This window comes from Leptonychotes weddellii, chromosome 3 (assembly GCF_054177405.1).
Source record: "Leptonychotes weddellii isolate Sample4059 chromosome 3, ASM5417740v2, whole genome shotgun sequence".
Lineage (NCBI taxonomy): Eukaryota > Metazoa > Chordata > Mammalia > Carnivora > Phocidae > Leptonychotes > Leptonychotes weddellii.
Window position 1 is genome coordinate 105,443,614 of NC_138371.1, and position 16,635 is coordinate 105,460,248.

Below are 16,635 nucleotides of genomic sequence, written 5' to 3' on the forward strand. Positions count from 1 at the left end.
TGAGGAACCTCCACACTGTTTTCCAAAGTGGCTGTACCAACTTGCATTCCATCCAACAGTGTAAGAGGGTTCACCTTTCTCCACATCCTCTCCAACATTTGTTGTTTCTTGCCTTGTCAATTTTTGCCATTCTAACTGGTGTAAGGTGATATCTCAATGTGGTTTTGATTTGAATTTCCCTGATGGCTAATGATGTTGAACATTTTTTCACATGTCTATTAGCCATTTGTATGTCTTCTTTGGAGAAATGTCTGTTCATGTCTTCTATTTTTTTACTTGATTTTTTGTTTTTTAGGTATTGAGTTTGAGAAATTCTTTATAGACCTTGGATACCAGCTCTTTATGACATGATACTTTATGTGGAAAACCCAAAAGACTCCACCCCCAAATTACCAGAACTCATACAGCAATTCAGTAATGTGACAGGATACAAAATCAATGCACAGAAATCAGTTGCTTTCTTATACACTAACAATGTAACTGTAGAAAGAGAAATTAGAGAAATGATTCCATTTACAATAGCACCAAAAACCATAAGATACCTTGGAATAAACCTAACCAAAGAGGTAAAGGATCTATACTCTAGAAACTACAGAACACTTATGAAAGAAATTGAAGAAGACACAAAAAGATGGGAAAACATTCCATGCTCATGGATCGGAAGAATAAACATTGTTAAAATGTCTATGCTGCCCAGAGCAATCTATACTTTCAATGCCATCCTGATCAAAATACCAATGACATTTTTCAAAGTGCTGGAACAGTCCTAAAACTTGATCACTATTCTTTTTAACTTTGGTACTAATTTTAGGAAAACACTTCACAGCCAAGACAGGGAGCCTACTACATTAATAAACACAATTATAATTGACAAATAAATTACAATTGGTAAATCTGTAATGAAAAATACAAAATACTTCTCTTGGAAAAGCTACAAAAGGTAAAAGTAGCCAAAGGTATAAAAAACAAGTAAGAAATTAGGCAAGGTTACACTTTTTTAACTGTAAGATATTTTGAGCTATGCCTCTTACTTTTTGAAAACTAGAAAATTAAAAATTAAAATGTCCTTTAAGCTTTCTTATGCATTGCATATAATACTTAAGGTCCTCTCTGAATTTAACTATAGCTAAAAAACAAAACAAAATAAAGAAACCTCAACTTTGTTGTTAATAAGTTATGGTTTTGCTAGATTCTCACTAAAGACTATTTTTTTAAACAAAAATTATATTCACTATGGGCTTCCAATTTTTCCTATAATTCCATTTTAAGGTTCTCTCATTCTATGATGTTGGGAGTTGAGCTACGCTACTCCTTGGTATTGCTGCCTGGGCATCTATTCTGTGGTCTGCAGGAATCTTAAACTGACCCTAGCAAGCACATGCCTTCAACGGGAGCCCACAGAGTCAAAAGTAAGCTTAAGTTCCTGACGTGACTTCTCCAACAGTCCTTGGGATAAACAGTCTCTCTGCCTCCCAGGCCTTCCGTCTTGTGCACTGCTTAGATAAGACCTCTGTGGAGCTTACCAAAAACCCTGCTCTTTTGGTTTGAATTGATCAATCCAGGCTTAGCCTGTGAACCCCATAGTATTCCACCCACAGATCCTAAAAAAGGCGAGTGCCCCAGGTCGCGCCTCTCTCTGTTCACACCCTGCCTTGATCTTCCCCTGTAGCTCCTCCAGCTACTTCCTTCAGGCCCTGTGAGTATGAAGCCTCTCTCTCTCTCAGGTTCTCCTGGTTTGTGTTGAACCACATCTCACCATTCACCGTGGGGCATGCTGTGCTTTACTTAACAAGGGTTAATTTGACAAATTCATAACATGTGTGATAACTGATGAAAACCCTCTGAAACAGTCAAATTTGAATATTCATTACAGAATTTTTTTTTTGAGAGAGAGAGCGTGGGGTGGGGAGGGGCAGAGGGAAAGGGAGAGAGAGAATCTTAAGCAGGATCCACGCCCAACGCAGAGCTCCACTCTGGGCTCGATCTCATGACCCTGAGATTATGACCTGAGCCAAAATCAAGAGTCAGACACTTAACTGACTGAGCCACCCAGGCACCCCTAATTATAGAATATTTATAGAATATGTACAAGAAAAATAATTTGTTTTATACAAATTTTAGGAAAAAATGAAGATTTGGCTTTATCATGTTTTTGTATATATGGTCTGTTCCCTTGAATTACCAAATTATTACTCAGGGACAGAAATCAATTCATGGTCATTCTTTCAAAGGCACTCAGAGAGCTCTATGCTTCCCTTCATTTTTCTTACCATCTCTGGAATTCTTCCCACTTGCCTTTAGCTCCAAAACCCTGCAAAGCTTTCATGGCCTAAATAATTGGGTTTCTTTGCATTTTTTCTGAAACTTGCTAAACGTGACAGAATCCAGGTCTCCTCAAGGCAGCCAGTCTACTGATTGTAAGAGAGAAACTCCAGGTTAGGTCACAGATTCTACAGTGAGGTTCCCTACGACATAATTCCTGCCCCTCCCTTTATCAGTCTTAGGAAAACCATGCTCTGACCCTGAGTCCGCAAGGGGAAATGCAGACAGCAAGTTAATAAGAATACCCTTAATCCCCCCTCATTACTAATTAATCACATCCTAATTAATTAATACCCTTAATTAAGTGCACTGGGACCCCTTCCAGTACCTAGGGCATTGTAAATTCTCAGCAAACGTGAGACAAGACAGGACAAAGTTGGCAGCATAACCTTGAGACTTAAGACCAACCTCTTCTGGGGTGCCTGGGTGGCTCAGTTGGTTAAGCGACTGCCTTTGGCTCAGGTCATGATCCTGGAGTCCCTGGATCGAGTCCCGCATCTGGCTCCCTGCTCGGCAGGGAGTCTGCTTCTCCCTCTGACCCTCCCCCCTCTCATGTGCTCTCTCTCATTCTCTCTCTCAAATAAATAAATAAAATCTTTAAAAAAAAAAAAGACCAACCTCTTCTGTATTACATCACAGATAACTTAATTCCAGTTTTCCTATAGATTACTAATCCATTACAAAATTCAGCCTACATGTCAAAATATCATCCTAGAGAGTCATCTTATAGATACTTAAAATATTCACAAATGCTCAAGTTCGTAAGTGCAGAAGACTTACAATGATAGAATTTTACAAGTGAATCAGATCATTTTTATTATCTTTCCACAATTCCATCTCAGTTCTAAGTTTTAATTTAGTTCACTTAGCATGTCTAAATCACTCCTTTAGTTATATACTGTGAATAGTCATCTTCTACACCAGCATTGCAAGCTGAGGGGGGAAAGGTAGTTTAGGGTCCCATGCTTTTGGTCACCAAAGTCCTGGCCTGTAAAAGAGAAGTCTTAGGGGTGCCTGGGTGGCTCAGTCAGTTAAGCGTCTGCTTTCGGCTCAGGTCATGATCCCAGGGTCCTGGGATCGAGCCCCGCATCGGGCTCCCTGCTCAGCGGGGAGCCTGCTTCTCCCTCTGCCGCTCCCCCTGCTTGTGCTCTCTCGCTCTCTCTCGCTCTACCTCTCAAATAAATAAATAAAATTTTAAAAAATAAATAAATAAAAGAGAAGACTTATATTCAAGCTAAATACAAATACAATTTTTCACGCACTTTCCTGTCCACGGCAGCATGAATGCGAGAAGAAGACATTCCACAGACACTAAATCAAGATTGATCTTGTTCCTCTAAGTCTTGGTCTCACCTAATACACACATGCAGTCTCAGCTTTTTCCCGCCACCCAGCCCATGAGAGTTATTTTGCCGTGGACACGAAACCCAAACAGTGCAGGCTTTACAGCATCCTTCTCCCAGGACTGTGTTGCAAGCACACAGTTCTTGCTTATCCATGGATGACCAAGCACCTGGCTCATATGGAGTGCCCTGCCATGGCTGCGAGCCCCAACACTCCCCAGTGGTATTTGGTGCCAGTCACTCCTCCCCGACACGTGTACATCTGTTTTCAGTATGCATGGCCATAGCCAATGTAGCAATAGCCACCAAGACCAAGCAAATACTTCTATTTAATCATTTAAAAATCACATCTACCATTCACTAACCCCTTGGGATGCAGCAGTGAAAAACCAGACAGGTGTCTTTTGTCAGGGGCGTATATTCTAGAAGGAGTAAATAAACAAATATTTAATATGTCAGGTGGTGATGTCACAGAGTGTGAGGAAATCAATGTGGTAAAAGAGACACAAGCAGACTGGGCTGGGATCGGATTCTCAAGGTAGGTGGCATTCCAGCAGAGGTTTGGATCAGGTGAAACAAAGCCATGTGGATACGGAGCAGGGGCAGAGGGAAAGCAAACACAAAATCCTGGAGGCTGTAGTCTGCTTAAGTTGTTTAAAGAAAATCAGTGGGACCAAGATAGCTGGAGGAAGTTGTGTTAGGAGCGGAGGGAGACGAGGACACATTGTGTTGGGCACCACAGGCCAAGGTAAGAACTCTAGCTTTTACGTGGAGTGAGATAGGAAGTCCCTAGGACCAGATTTTGAACAGAGAAGGGACATGATCAGACTTAAGTCTTAAAAGAATCTTTTTGGCTATATTAGATGAAGAAGAGATTATTAGAGGCCACGAGTAGAAGTAAGGACACCTGCTTCATTATATTTGCATCTCCCATGGCCTTTTGTGTTAGGTGTTTATGAATAAATTAGCCTTTTTCCGTGTGCCTCCTTTGTCACATTTCTTGAATGTTTGTGTGCCAGGCATCATGCAGCACACTAGGACCATAAAGGTGATTTAGCACAGTTCCTGCTACCTAAGGACTTATCATTTAATGGATAACACTGATAAAAAAAATAATATACAGAGCATAGGTGTTAGAATCGAGGATTGTACCAAAAATTATTAGAGGAATAATCATTTCCATTATTATTCCTTTCTATTCAAATAATTCTTATTACTCCTTTGAGGTAAAGAAGAAAACCAGGGCTGTGCACCAGGAAGTGCCAACAAGAAATAGAAGGAAAGAGAAGATTCTAGCAAGTCCCGAGTGCACATGGAATGTAGCCATGCAGATTTCATCTGAACAGATCTGTCCACATTTGGAAATTAATACCTAGTAAAACACATTGGAGGCATGATGGAAAAAGTAAAGAGAAGCAAAGGAAAGAAAACACAATGCCGATGACCTTGAGGTATGGCAGATCTATGCCCCTGCTTTCCTGCAGAAGACTGAGAAAGATTTTAGAAAATGATTTATGTTCTAAACAATCCTGGAAGATAAAAGCAAACCCCACTGAAAACACAGGCTGAGATAAACAGTCAACAGACAGATTTTCCTACATTATATCTTACCAGTTTAAAAGAGTAAATGCGGGCCACGTGGGTGGCTCAGTAGGTCAAGCGTCTGCCTTCGGCTCAGGTCATGATCCCGGGGTCCTGGGATCGAGCCCCGCATCGGGCTCTCTGCTCAGCGAGAAATCTGCTTCTCCCTCTCCCACACCCCCTGCTTGTGTTCCCTCTCTAGCTGTCTTTCTCTGTCAAATAAATAAATAAAAATCTTAAAAACACAAAAAAGAGTAAATGCATCCTTTCAAGACTTCATTGATCTCAAGTCATTGTGGATCAGTGAAGGGCTCCACAGAAATCAGAGAGAACAAGCATAAGTAAAGTGGGGCCCACGCTAGTGGTAAGGCGGCAGGTGTGTTTCCGACCTGGAAAGCTGATAACAGAAATGGACAAAGACGTGCCAGGTCACTGCCATAAAAATGAAAACTGGCTTGGAAAAAAAAAATGGGTATTTGACAAAACTGAAAAAAGGTCAAGTATTGAGTGTGAAGAGGACAAATGTTTTATATTGACTAAAGGTACACCTCATGAAGACGTTGAAAACCATGAAGGACTGAACATAGCGTTGAAATATATAAAGTAAATATTTTCAAAAATACAAAGAGAAACTGGCAAACCAGAACCAAGGAGGAAGAAAAAAAAAACCCTCTCAGAAAATGTCAAGTAGGGCGCCTGGGTGGCTCAGTAGGTTAAACAACTGCCTTCGGCTCAGGTCATGATCCAGGGTCCTGAGATCGAGCCCCACATCGGGCTCCCTGCTCCGCGGGAAGCCTGCTTCTCCCTCTCCCTCTGCCTGCCGCTCTGCCTGCTTGTGCTCTCTATCTCTCTGTCAAATAAATAAAATCTTTAAAAATAAACAAATAAAACCCAGTTTATTAAAAAAAGAAAGAAAGAAAGAAAATGGCAAGTAAGCTGGAAAAAAATGACCATATAAAGAATTTGAATATCACAAATATCTAGCTTGCTATGATAGATATATATAGAAATGTGTACCAAACAAACTGAAAGTACATTATTTTCAAACACCATGGAACACTTGCAATAATTAGCCAGATGTTAGGTTACTAAAAAATTCTAAAAGAAAAAGTGCTCAAGGCAGAAATTACACTGCCCAAGTTCTGATTACAATGTCACAAAACCAGACAGTAAACAACCAAAGGCTAGCCCCAAAGAAACTTTCCACTCAGAAATGTTAAACCACTCTCCTAAATAACTCAAGATGAAGAAAAACTCCAAATTAAAATTAACAGCTATTCAGCAGTGAGAATGAAATACCACATATTGAAACACAGAATTTGAACAAAGCATTAATCAAGGAAAATTTGACTGTGAAGGTACTTATTAGATATTAAGAAAATTGGGAAATAAGTGAGTAGAGGAGTCAATTCAATAGAGAAGAAAAAAGAGCAACAGTCTGAACCCAAAGCAAGGTGCATTAGTCAGGGGTGATGGGAGTAAGCTCCGGTGCCAGGCTGCCTGGGATAGAATCCTGCCTCCACCATTCCCCAGCTTGGTCCTCCACGGAATATTCTGACCTCTCTGTGCCTCAGAAACCAGAGGTTCTCATAGTTTTGTTAAAGGATTAAGGGAGATAGTACAAGTAAAATTCTTAGCAGAGTGCCTGCTTATAGTGAGCATCAAATAAATACACGCTTATTTTAAGAGGAAAACAATAATATCATTCAAGTAGTCAAGGACTCATTTTCTAGTGGCACATGTGGAGCAAGAGTGGGTTCTATTTTCTGTAAATAAGTTACCTTTACTGAAATCTTAGATCCTCCAAGTGTTCAGGGGTAGAGCGCACATTGATGTCAGAGCCGTCCAGAAAGTTCAATGATGTCTACCAAACATGTAGGGAGACAGTCATGCTAATCCTATACAGACTCTTTCAGAGGATAGGGAATGAACATACACGTTCCAGCTCATTTTATGAAAGCTCCAAAACCTTGATTGCAAAGCTTGAACAGGACACTACAAGACAAAAACGTAGGCTGATCTCCTGTATGAACATAGATGCAAAACTCTTAAAGTATCTGCAAACCAAATCCATTTATATATAAAAGGATGATATGAGTGACCAAGCTGAACTTATTCTAGAAACACAAAGTTGGTTTATCCTTGGGGGAAAAAAAAACTCAAGCAATGCAATTCATACAGAAGAAAATTAAATAGAATAAATTAGAATAAGATAAAGGAGAAAATTCATAGGATCATCTCAATCTATGCAGAAAAAAATTGAAAAAATTCAACATTGATCATTAAAAACTCTTAGCAACTAGAATTAGAAGGAAGTTTCTTTAGTCTGAAAGAACATAACTATGAAAACATGTTACACAATGTTGGAATGCTAAATACTTCTATTTGAGGTTGGGAAACAAACTGGGATGTCCATTATCTCCCCTTCCATTCACCGTAATATTGGAGATCTTAGCCAATACAGTAAAACAAGATAAAGAAATCTAATACATTGATTAGAAATGCAGGAACACAGGGGTATCTGGTTGGGTCAGTCAGTTGAGAGTCCAGCTCTTGATTTAGGCTCAGGTCATGATCTCAGGGTTATGAAATCAAGCCCCACATTGGGCTTCGTGCTCAGCACAGAGTCTGCTTGAGATTCTCTCTCCCTTTCCCTCTGCCCCTCGCCCCACTTCTTTGCACACTCTCTCTCAAATAAATAAATAAAATCTTTAAAAAAAAAAAAGAAATGCAAGAGTACGATCATTTTGTGTAGGTAATATAATTATACACACAAAAAGCCAAAATAACCTACAAATAAATAGTTATTAAAAGCAATGTTTGATGGGGTGCCTGGGTGGCTCAGTCAGTTAAGCATCTGCATTCGGCTCAGGTCATGATCTCAGGGTCCTGGGATCGAGCCCTGTGTCAGGCTCCCTGCTCAGCAGGGAGCCTGCTTCTCTCTCTCGCTCTGCCTCTTCACTCTGCTTGTTCTCTCTCTCAAATAAATAAATAAAATCTTCTAAAAAAAAGGAATATTTGAGTTTAGTAAGATTATTTTATATAAGACTGATATATAAAACTAATTTTTTCCAAATATCCAAAACAATTAAAAATAATTTGAAATAAATCTAATACAATATGTGCAAAGTTTCTACACAGAAAATTATAAAACATTGAAAGAAAAAAATTGATGTAGAAGAATAAAAGATATACCATGGTTCCATAAATTGGAAGGTGCAATACTGTAAGGATTCTCTCCAAATTGATTTATCGATTCAATGAATTATCATTCAAAATCCCAATAAGTTCCTTTGTGAAATTGTCAGCTGGTTCTAAAATTTATATGGGAATGCGAAGGACCAAGAATAGCCAAAAGGAAGAAAGGTGTGGTAGGACTTGCTCTAATGGACATCAAGATTTATTTTTAAACTACAGTAACTAAGCAGTTATGGTAGTGGCTGCAGAGATAGGCAGACCGATGAGACAGAATTGGGAGCCCCCAGATAAACCCACACAGAGATATTTGATTTATGACAAAGATGGCACTTTAAAGCACTACAGCTGGTCTTCTTGATAAACAGGGCTGGGAAATTCTGTGTGTACATATTGAAAAAGGAAATAATCTCTAATTCCCATCTGATCATTTGATCTAACAATGTAGAAGGTATTCATCACTTTATCAAAAGCAGTTTTCATTGCAGAATGGGCAGAGCGCCCAGGGAATAGTGATCGGCAGCAGCCCAGAGATGAGCGGGATGGTTGCACTAGCGGCCAGTGACCACAGCTGTCCCCACCCAGATGATCTTCATTGGTGCCCACAGTGCCGAGTGTCGCAACGGACACCACCATCATCAAAACCATGGCTATGACACCTGGCACCACCACCCTCCTGGCTACTCTGAAGGTGGGCCCTTCTCCAGATATGGCAGCCACCCAGCCACTCAAACAGCTGATGACTGCAAGTGCCCAGGTGGGGATGACCATGTCCATCTCTTCTTCTGTCAACACGTCCACCCTCCTTATCATCTTGGTGCCCAAGTCAGGGACTGTGATGATGGTCCAGCAAGCCCAGGTGGCGAGCACAGTGGTGGGTTGGGGTCCCCAAGACCATTGGTGAAGAGCCCCATCTCTATCACAGAAGGCAGTGCTCTGATTTCCAATCTGGGCCACGTGATGGTGGTGCTCCAGACCAAAGAGCCCCTGTCAGCTGGGACCATCCTGAAGCGGGTGACCTCAGCAGATGGAAGGCCACTGCCATCTCAGTTCCATGCAGACCAGTGGGGCTGGGACTAAGCCTGACATACTGGGCATTCACAGTGTCTTCCCCCAGCACTGCCAAGCCCAGCACAACCTCCATCGTCAAGACCATCCCCATACTGGTCACAGGTATGGCAACAGTCCTGGCATCAAGCTCCCCATCACGACTATCACCACCAAGGTGATGACCTCGGGAAGTGGAGCACATGCCAAAATCATCATTGCTGTCCCCCAAATTGCCACTGGCTGTGGGAAGCAAGGTGGTGACACAGGTGGCACTAAAGGTGAACCCCACGCCCATTGAAGGGTATCCGCCTGGTCACCCTTGTCACTGTCTCCACTGTCAAGCCCACCATCACCATGTTGATTGTGAAGAACACCACCGGCGTCACAACCCTCAGCAGAGTAACAGGCACCATTCCCACCAGCGTTGCCAGAGCTGCGGCCATGGCACCAGAGCCTCCCTGGCCATGCCCATCACCACCTTGGGCACCACTGCCATCTGCTCAAGCCAGGTGATCAGCCCCACTGCCATTACCGTGTTGGCCGTACAGACCACCCCCACCATCACCATGCAGCCTACCTCCCAGCCTACCCAGGTGCCTCCCATCACAGTGCCCATGGGGTCGAGTCTCAGCTTGTGTATGGCCTCCCTATGTCCGTTCTAGCCCCGCCCACCAGAGAACAGCCCTTGGCAAGTCACCATTGCTGACTTGGTCCAGGGTGACATGCAGCCAGGCACAGTGATGCTGGTGTGCTACAACCCACCCTGCGAGACCCATGAGATGGGCACCATCTATACACCCACCACCACCACTCCCATTGGGGGGGTGTGGGTGAGTTTGAGGGTAGGCAACAGCCCCTGCCTGCCACCCCTACAGGACCACTGGTACCACCATGTCATGTCGGCATTGGACACTGTCCTCTCCTATGGGACCCTGGAGTCCAGGTTGAAGGGGGCAGCACCCCCCAGGCCAGTGCTTCATTGCTTCTTTCCTGACACAGAGGGTATGCCCCAACCCTCCTGTGACACACACCAGACAGGCATCATGCACATGGCCATGCTTTTGTCACCTCCAGCATAAGCTCGGACCAACATCCCCCACCATCTGGCGCCAGGAAGAGGTGGAGAGCACCCAGGGCAACAGTGTGAACATCAGTAACTCCAACGCCATCGCACAGCTGAGTCCTCTCCACTGACTCGGGCTGTGACCATCCTGACAGTCCACGCTGGTCCAGGGCCCATTGGTGTTGCCCCCAGAAGAGCTCCAGGCCTTGCCCGGGCCTCACCGGCAGCTGCCACACAGCAACTCCTGCAACCTGCCTCCACAACCTTGATAGGGGTCTCTGCCGAGGTCCTGTCGGGCTCCCAGACCCCCTAGCTCCGGGCCGCCATGGATCTGAGCAGTACAGGGAACCCATCTTTGTTATGGTGGTCACTGTGCCGGGGGTCATTACGGGTTCCAATGCAACGGTGACACATATTTCCTGCATCTGAGGATGACCCGGGCACCATCCCGACTACAACCAGCTTACATACCAGGAGCTGCCACCTGGCGCAGCCTGGGAGTGTCGTGCTGCCGGGATCGGCGCCGGCGACAGGGCCCTGCAGTGAGATCTCAGCCTCTGCAGACTGAGATTGTCGGCCTACTTTCAGGCGGCACCTCCTGCTCGGTCCTCCGGCGCCTGCCACGCGGGGACTGCACCCCCAGGCCTGCCACCGCCCTCCCTTCGCATCGCCGCCATCACCGAGAAGGGCTATGGGCCAGCCCCCCCAAGTTGGGGATTATAGGAAACCAGGAAAGCTGGGTCTGGGGCCCAGCCGGCCAGGAAGCCGCCCCTTTCCTTTCCAGAAATGAAAACCTTTGCGAAGAATTATGAAGGCCAGAGAGAGGCCGCTCCCCTGCACCTAGATTCCTCTCCAGACCCCCTTCCACTTCTGGGACACCAGCTGCCAGGCCCAAGCGAACCCCACTCACACCCCCACTGCCCACTCAGGAGAGCTGGCTGCCCTGAATGCTCTCTCCCTGCATCTCGGGTTTTTTTGTTTTTGTTTTTTATTTAACTTAATTAACATGTAGTGTTAAATTAGTGTATAATTATTAGTTTCAGAGGTAGTTTAGTAATTCATTCGGTTGCATATAACCCCCAGTGCTCATTCCATCAAGTGCCCTCCTTAATGCCCATCACCCAGTTACCCCATCCCCCCACCCCCATCCACTCCAGCAACTCTCGGTTTGTTTCCTGTGATTAAGAGTCTCTTATGGTTTGTCTCCTTCTCTGTTTTCATCTTATTTTTTCTTTCCCTTACCCTATGTTCATCTGTTTTGTTTCTTAAATTCCACATATGAATGAAATCATGTATTTGTCTTTCTCTGACTTATTTTGCTTAGCATAATACCCTCTTGTTCCATCCACATCTGCAAATGGCAAGAGTTCATTCTTTTTGATGGCTGCATAACATTTATATATATATATATATATATATATATATATATATATATATATATATATACACATCTTCTTGATCCATTCATCTGTTGATGGACATCTGGGCTCTTTCCACAGTTTGGGTATTGTGGACATTGCTCCTATGAACATTGGGGTTTATGTGTCCCTTCGAATCACTATGTTTGTATCCTTTGGATAAACACCTAACAGTGCAATTGCTAGGTGGTGGGTAGCTCTATTTTTAACTTTTTGAGAAACTTCCATACTATTTTCCATAGTGGCTGTACTAGCTTACATTCCCATGAACAGTGTAAGAGGGTTCCCCTTTCTCCACATCCTCCCCCAGTATCTGTTGTTTCCTGACTTGTTCATTTTAGCCATTCTGACTGGTGTGAGGTGGTATCTCATTGTAGTTTTGATTTGTATTTCCCTGATGCCAAGGGATGTTGAACATTTTTTTATGTGTGTATTGGCCATTTGTATGTCTTTGGAGAAATGTCTGCTCATGTCTTCTACCCATTCCTTGACTGGATTTTTTGTTTTTTGGGTATTGAGTTTGATAATTCTTTTTTTTTTTTTTAAAGATTTTTATTTATTTGACAGAGAGAGATACAGCGAGAGAGGGAACACAAGCAGGGGGAGTGGAGAGGGAGAAGCAGGCCTCCCGCCGAGCAGGGAGCCCGATGCAGGGCTCGATCCCAGGACCCCAAGATCATGACCTGAGCCGAAGGCAGACGCTTAACGACTGAGCCACCCAGGCGCCCCGAGTTTGATAATTCTTTATAGATTTTGAATGCTAGCCCTTTATCTGATGAGACATTTGAAAATGTCTTTTCCCATTTGGTAAGTTGCCTTTTAGTTTTGTTGACTGTTTCCTTTGCTGTGCAAAATCTTTTAATCTTGATGAAGTTCCAGTAGTTCATGTTTGCTTTTGTTTCCCTTGCCTTTGGAGACGTGTCTAGCAAGAAGTTGCTGTGGCCGAGGTCAAAGAGTTTGCTGCCTGTGTTCTCCTCTAGGATTTTGCATCTCGGTTTTTAAACAATCTCAAGCAATGACGGGTACCCGGACGGTAGCCGCAGCAAGAAGGGAAGTCGGATCTGGAAAGCTGAGAGCGAGTGGGACAGCAGCGCCCTTCTCTCTCCTCCCCCAGTGCCCTGCCCCAGGGCTGAACCCCCGGTCAAGTCCAGGCAGGAGTCTGGGCCTCTTGCTGTTCCTCTCCCTTGGCTGCAAGTGAGGCAGGAGGGAAAGGAGACTCCGAAGACAAGGTGACCAAAGTAAAGCCATTTTGGTTTTTAGGCTGACCCTTAACCTAAAAGCGGGCAGGTCCTAACAAGAGTCACAAGATCCTAACTCACAGAAGACCACAAAATCCTACTCCCTCCAGCAGTAAAAGCCACGAAGACCAGACATTCTTAAAATTGCTCCGTGTGGGTAATTGCACAACTCTAATCACAACCCTAAGACAAAGGAAAAACTAACTGCCCCATGTAAATGACGAACCCAAAGTTAAAGAGTAAATCCCTCTCTAGACATTAGCTAACTTTTAAAAGCATAAAAAACCCTTGTTAGAGGCGGGGGAAGGGGGGTCCTCTTCCTCATCTGGGAGGAGAGACCACTACTTTGTAAAGTAGCTCCTTTCTTGCTTCTAGACTTAATACATGGTTGTCCCTTTCTCTAAAAGCCTTGCTCTTGAATTCTTTCTCGCACAAAACCAAGAACCCTCTTGGCAAGGAGCCCAAGGCCCTCCATCTCCAGGCCTGGGAGGACTGACATCAGAGGGGACAGCTGATGGTGCAGGTCGGGGGCATGGAAACAAGGAAAGGCACCCCAGCCCTGCTCCCAGCTTCTGCTCTGTGCAATGGGTGTCCATCCAGGTCTATTTTATTTTGTTCCCTTTTCATTTCCAACCACCTCACAGCCCATGCCTGTTTGACAGACAGCACCTCTACCTGGACTTTTCTCAGCAGCCTTGGAACTCCAAACTTTCTCCCCTGCCCCTTCTTTCCCCCTTAGAATGCGAGAAGAAAGAAAGAAGAAAGGAAGGAAGGAAGGAAGGAAGGAAGGAAGGAAAGAAAGAAAGAAAGAAAGAAAGAAAGAAAGAGAGAGAGAGAAAGAGAAAGAAAAAAGAAAGAGAGAGAGAGAAAGAAAGAGAAAGAAGAAAGAAAGAAAGAAAGAAAAAAAGAAAGAAAGGAAGAAGAAAGAAAAGAAAGAAAGAAAAGAAAAGGAAAAAAAGAAAGAAAAGAAAATAGGGAAGAAAAAACCCTTGGGGGCCTAAGCAGTGTTCTGTGCAAACCTCCTGACTCTCAACTGACATAACCACCACTGAACCTGGCTTTTTTCTACCTTTAATTGGGGCTGGGGGCCGAACCACCAACCCTGCATTTGTTGTAGTTCTTAATGTTGGAATTGATGAAGTTAACTTTTTATTGTAATTTTAGCTTTAGCACATACGTAGGTTTCCCTTTTCAGAATTTTTTTTTTTTTAACATTTTCTCCTTGGCTAAGCCAAGGCAGCAATCTTTCTGGAAGAAAGGTAGAATCTCCCCTGCTGGCCCAGTTTCCTCTTGCTGGTCCATGCCCTCTGCCCCTTTCTCCTGTCCCCAGGGGGACAAAGGAGGAGTGAGCTCTCAAACCTCACTCCTCACCCCTTGCAATGATGCAAGCACTGTGGGAGGAAGAGTCACCCTTGATCAGGTGTCCAAATGGAAGAAGTGGCTTCCTGTTAGTGCAAATAAATAAATAAATGGAAAAGTTTGAAAAGGGGTTGAGAACACTAAGGATATTGCTGATGAAGGATGGTGAATTCCAGCGGGCAGAGTTGAAGAGTTTCAGTAACTGGGGAGGGGTGGGAGGTGAGAATAAAACAAGAGATGTGCAGAGGCAATGGGCAAAGTACAGGGAATGAAGAGCGACCAGAAATCTTGGAGTTTTTATAACAGGTAGGACAAAAGACAATAAACTTTGTTCTGGTGGACTCAAGGCAGATAATCTACTGAGGCTGAAAACTGAAAGTGCTATCTGGTTACTGGACCCTGCTCAGAAGTTCAAGATTTCTGTGTGATAAACCATCCTCTCTCCCATCTATGAATATGGCTCCACAGAGTGCAGGAACCTGTGAGCTAAAGAGGCAAATTATCCGCCAAATTCAACGGCAGATATCCAATACACAACCAAGAGCATGATAGCTTCCATTTGGGGAAAGGGAAGAACAGGAAAAACTCAGTTGCCACTGCTCCATAGATATATTATTAAATCCCACAGTTAGCACATGGAGTGCCTTCCAAGTATGGCAAACAGTAATTTTACAAATGTTTCACCTCTGGTAAACATGGGCGGCTATTTTTTCAGCCTTCAGCATCAATTTCTTCACCAACTTTTGCCCATTCACCAAGACAATCCCACATAGGGGTGCCTGGGTGGCTTGGTTGGTTGAGCATCTGACTCTTGATCTCAGCTCAGGTCTTGATCGCAGGGTCATGAGTTCAAGCCCTGCATTGTCCAGCATAGAGCCTACCTAAAAAAAAAAAAAAAAAAAGACAATAACACATAGTTTCCATTTTGTTCCTGCGGCATTCTGATTGAAGGTACACATTTCTGTATATGTTCAATTAATACTAGCTGCCATAATAAACTCCAAAATCTCAGGAAGTTAAACCTATGAGGTGTTTTCTTGCCTAGGAAAGAATACTGAGTTTTTCTGGTTGGTATGCACTCCCAGAAAACTCAGACACACAGACTCCTTTCAGGGAGTAGCTCTGCTATCTATAGAATGAGGGCTCACAAGGTCATGCTTAGCATTGTGGCCACTTTACTCAGCAATAGAACATAAGAAAATAGAAGGACCTCCCAAATATGCATCATACCTGGAACTGATATGCATCACTTGATAAAACTTTATCATTCACTGATAAAACTCTATCAAGTCATTTTATAAGAGGCTATAAAACTGTAGTCTAATCTCTACAGGAAGAAGAAAAGAAGGGTTTGCGCATTAGGTAATAGTCTCTGTCACACTGGCATGTATATTTTGGGAAAGTAAGAACTATGAGTGGGACCTGCTGTTTCACCTACAGATATTAAAACAGCGAGGCTTGAGTGAAGAGAGATACCTGTAGACAGGATAATCATCTAATTTATTGTTCCAACTGGGATACTTTGGAAAGTGAAGAGGTGTCTCAAAAGAATTCAAATTATATAATTTTTAAAATACTCACATATTGACCAACAGATGAGGTTATTATATTGGTGGCCAAATAGAATAATTCTATTCACAAACTTTAAGAGGCATTTTCAAACACTTTAAAATTATTTTAAATAATAAATTGCTCTCTAAAAATGAGAAAATTTATTCTAAAGAAAATGTTTTGTTTTGTTTTTAAAGATTTTATTTATTTATTTGACAGAGAGAGACACAGCGAGAGAGGGAACACAAGCAGGGGGAGTGGGAGAGGGAGAAGCAGGCTCCCTGCAGAGCAGGGAGCCCGATGCGGGACTCGATCCCAGGACCCTGGGATCATGACCTGAGCTGAAGGCAGTCGCTTAACCAACTGAGCCACCCAGGTGCCCAAGAAAATGTTTTTTAAAACATTTTTATATTGATTTTCTGAGCCATAAGAAATAACAAGCAGAAAAATTGGGCACCTGGGTGGCTCAGTCGGCTAAGCGCCTGCCTTCGGCTCAGGTCATGATCCCAGGGTCC

General features: G+C 43.4%; 1 pseudogene; it reads left to right on the forward strand.

The window, feature by feature from the left end:
• The first annotated feature begins 8,664 nt into the window (after window positions 1-8,664).
• On the forward strand, window positions 8,665-11,537 carry LOC102726648 (host cell factor 1 pseudogene; annotated as a pseudogene).
• Window positions 11,538-16,635: the final 5,098 nt, after the last annotated feature.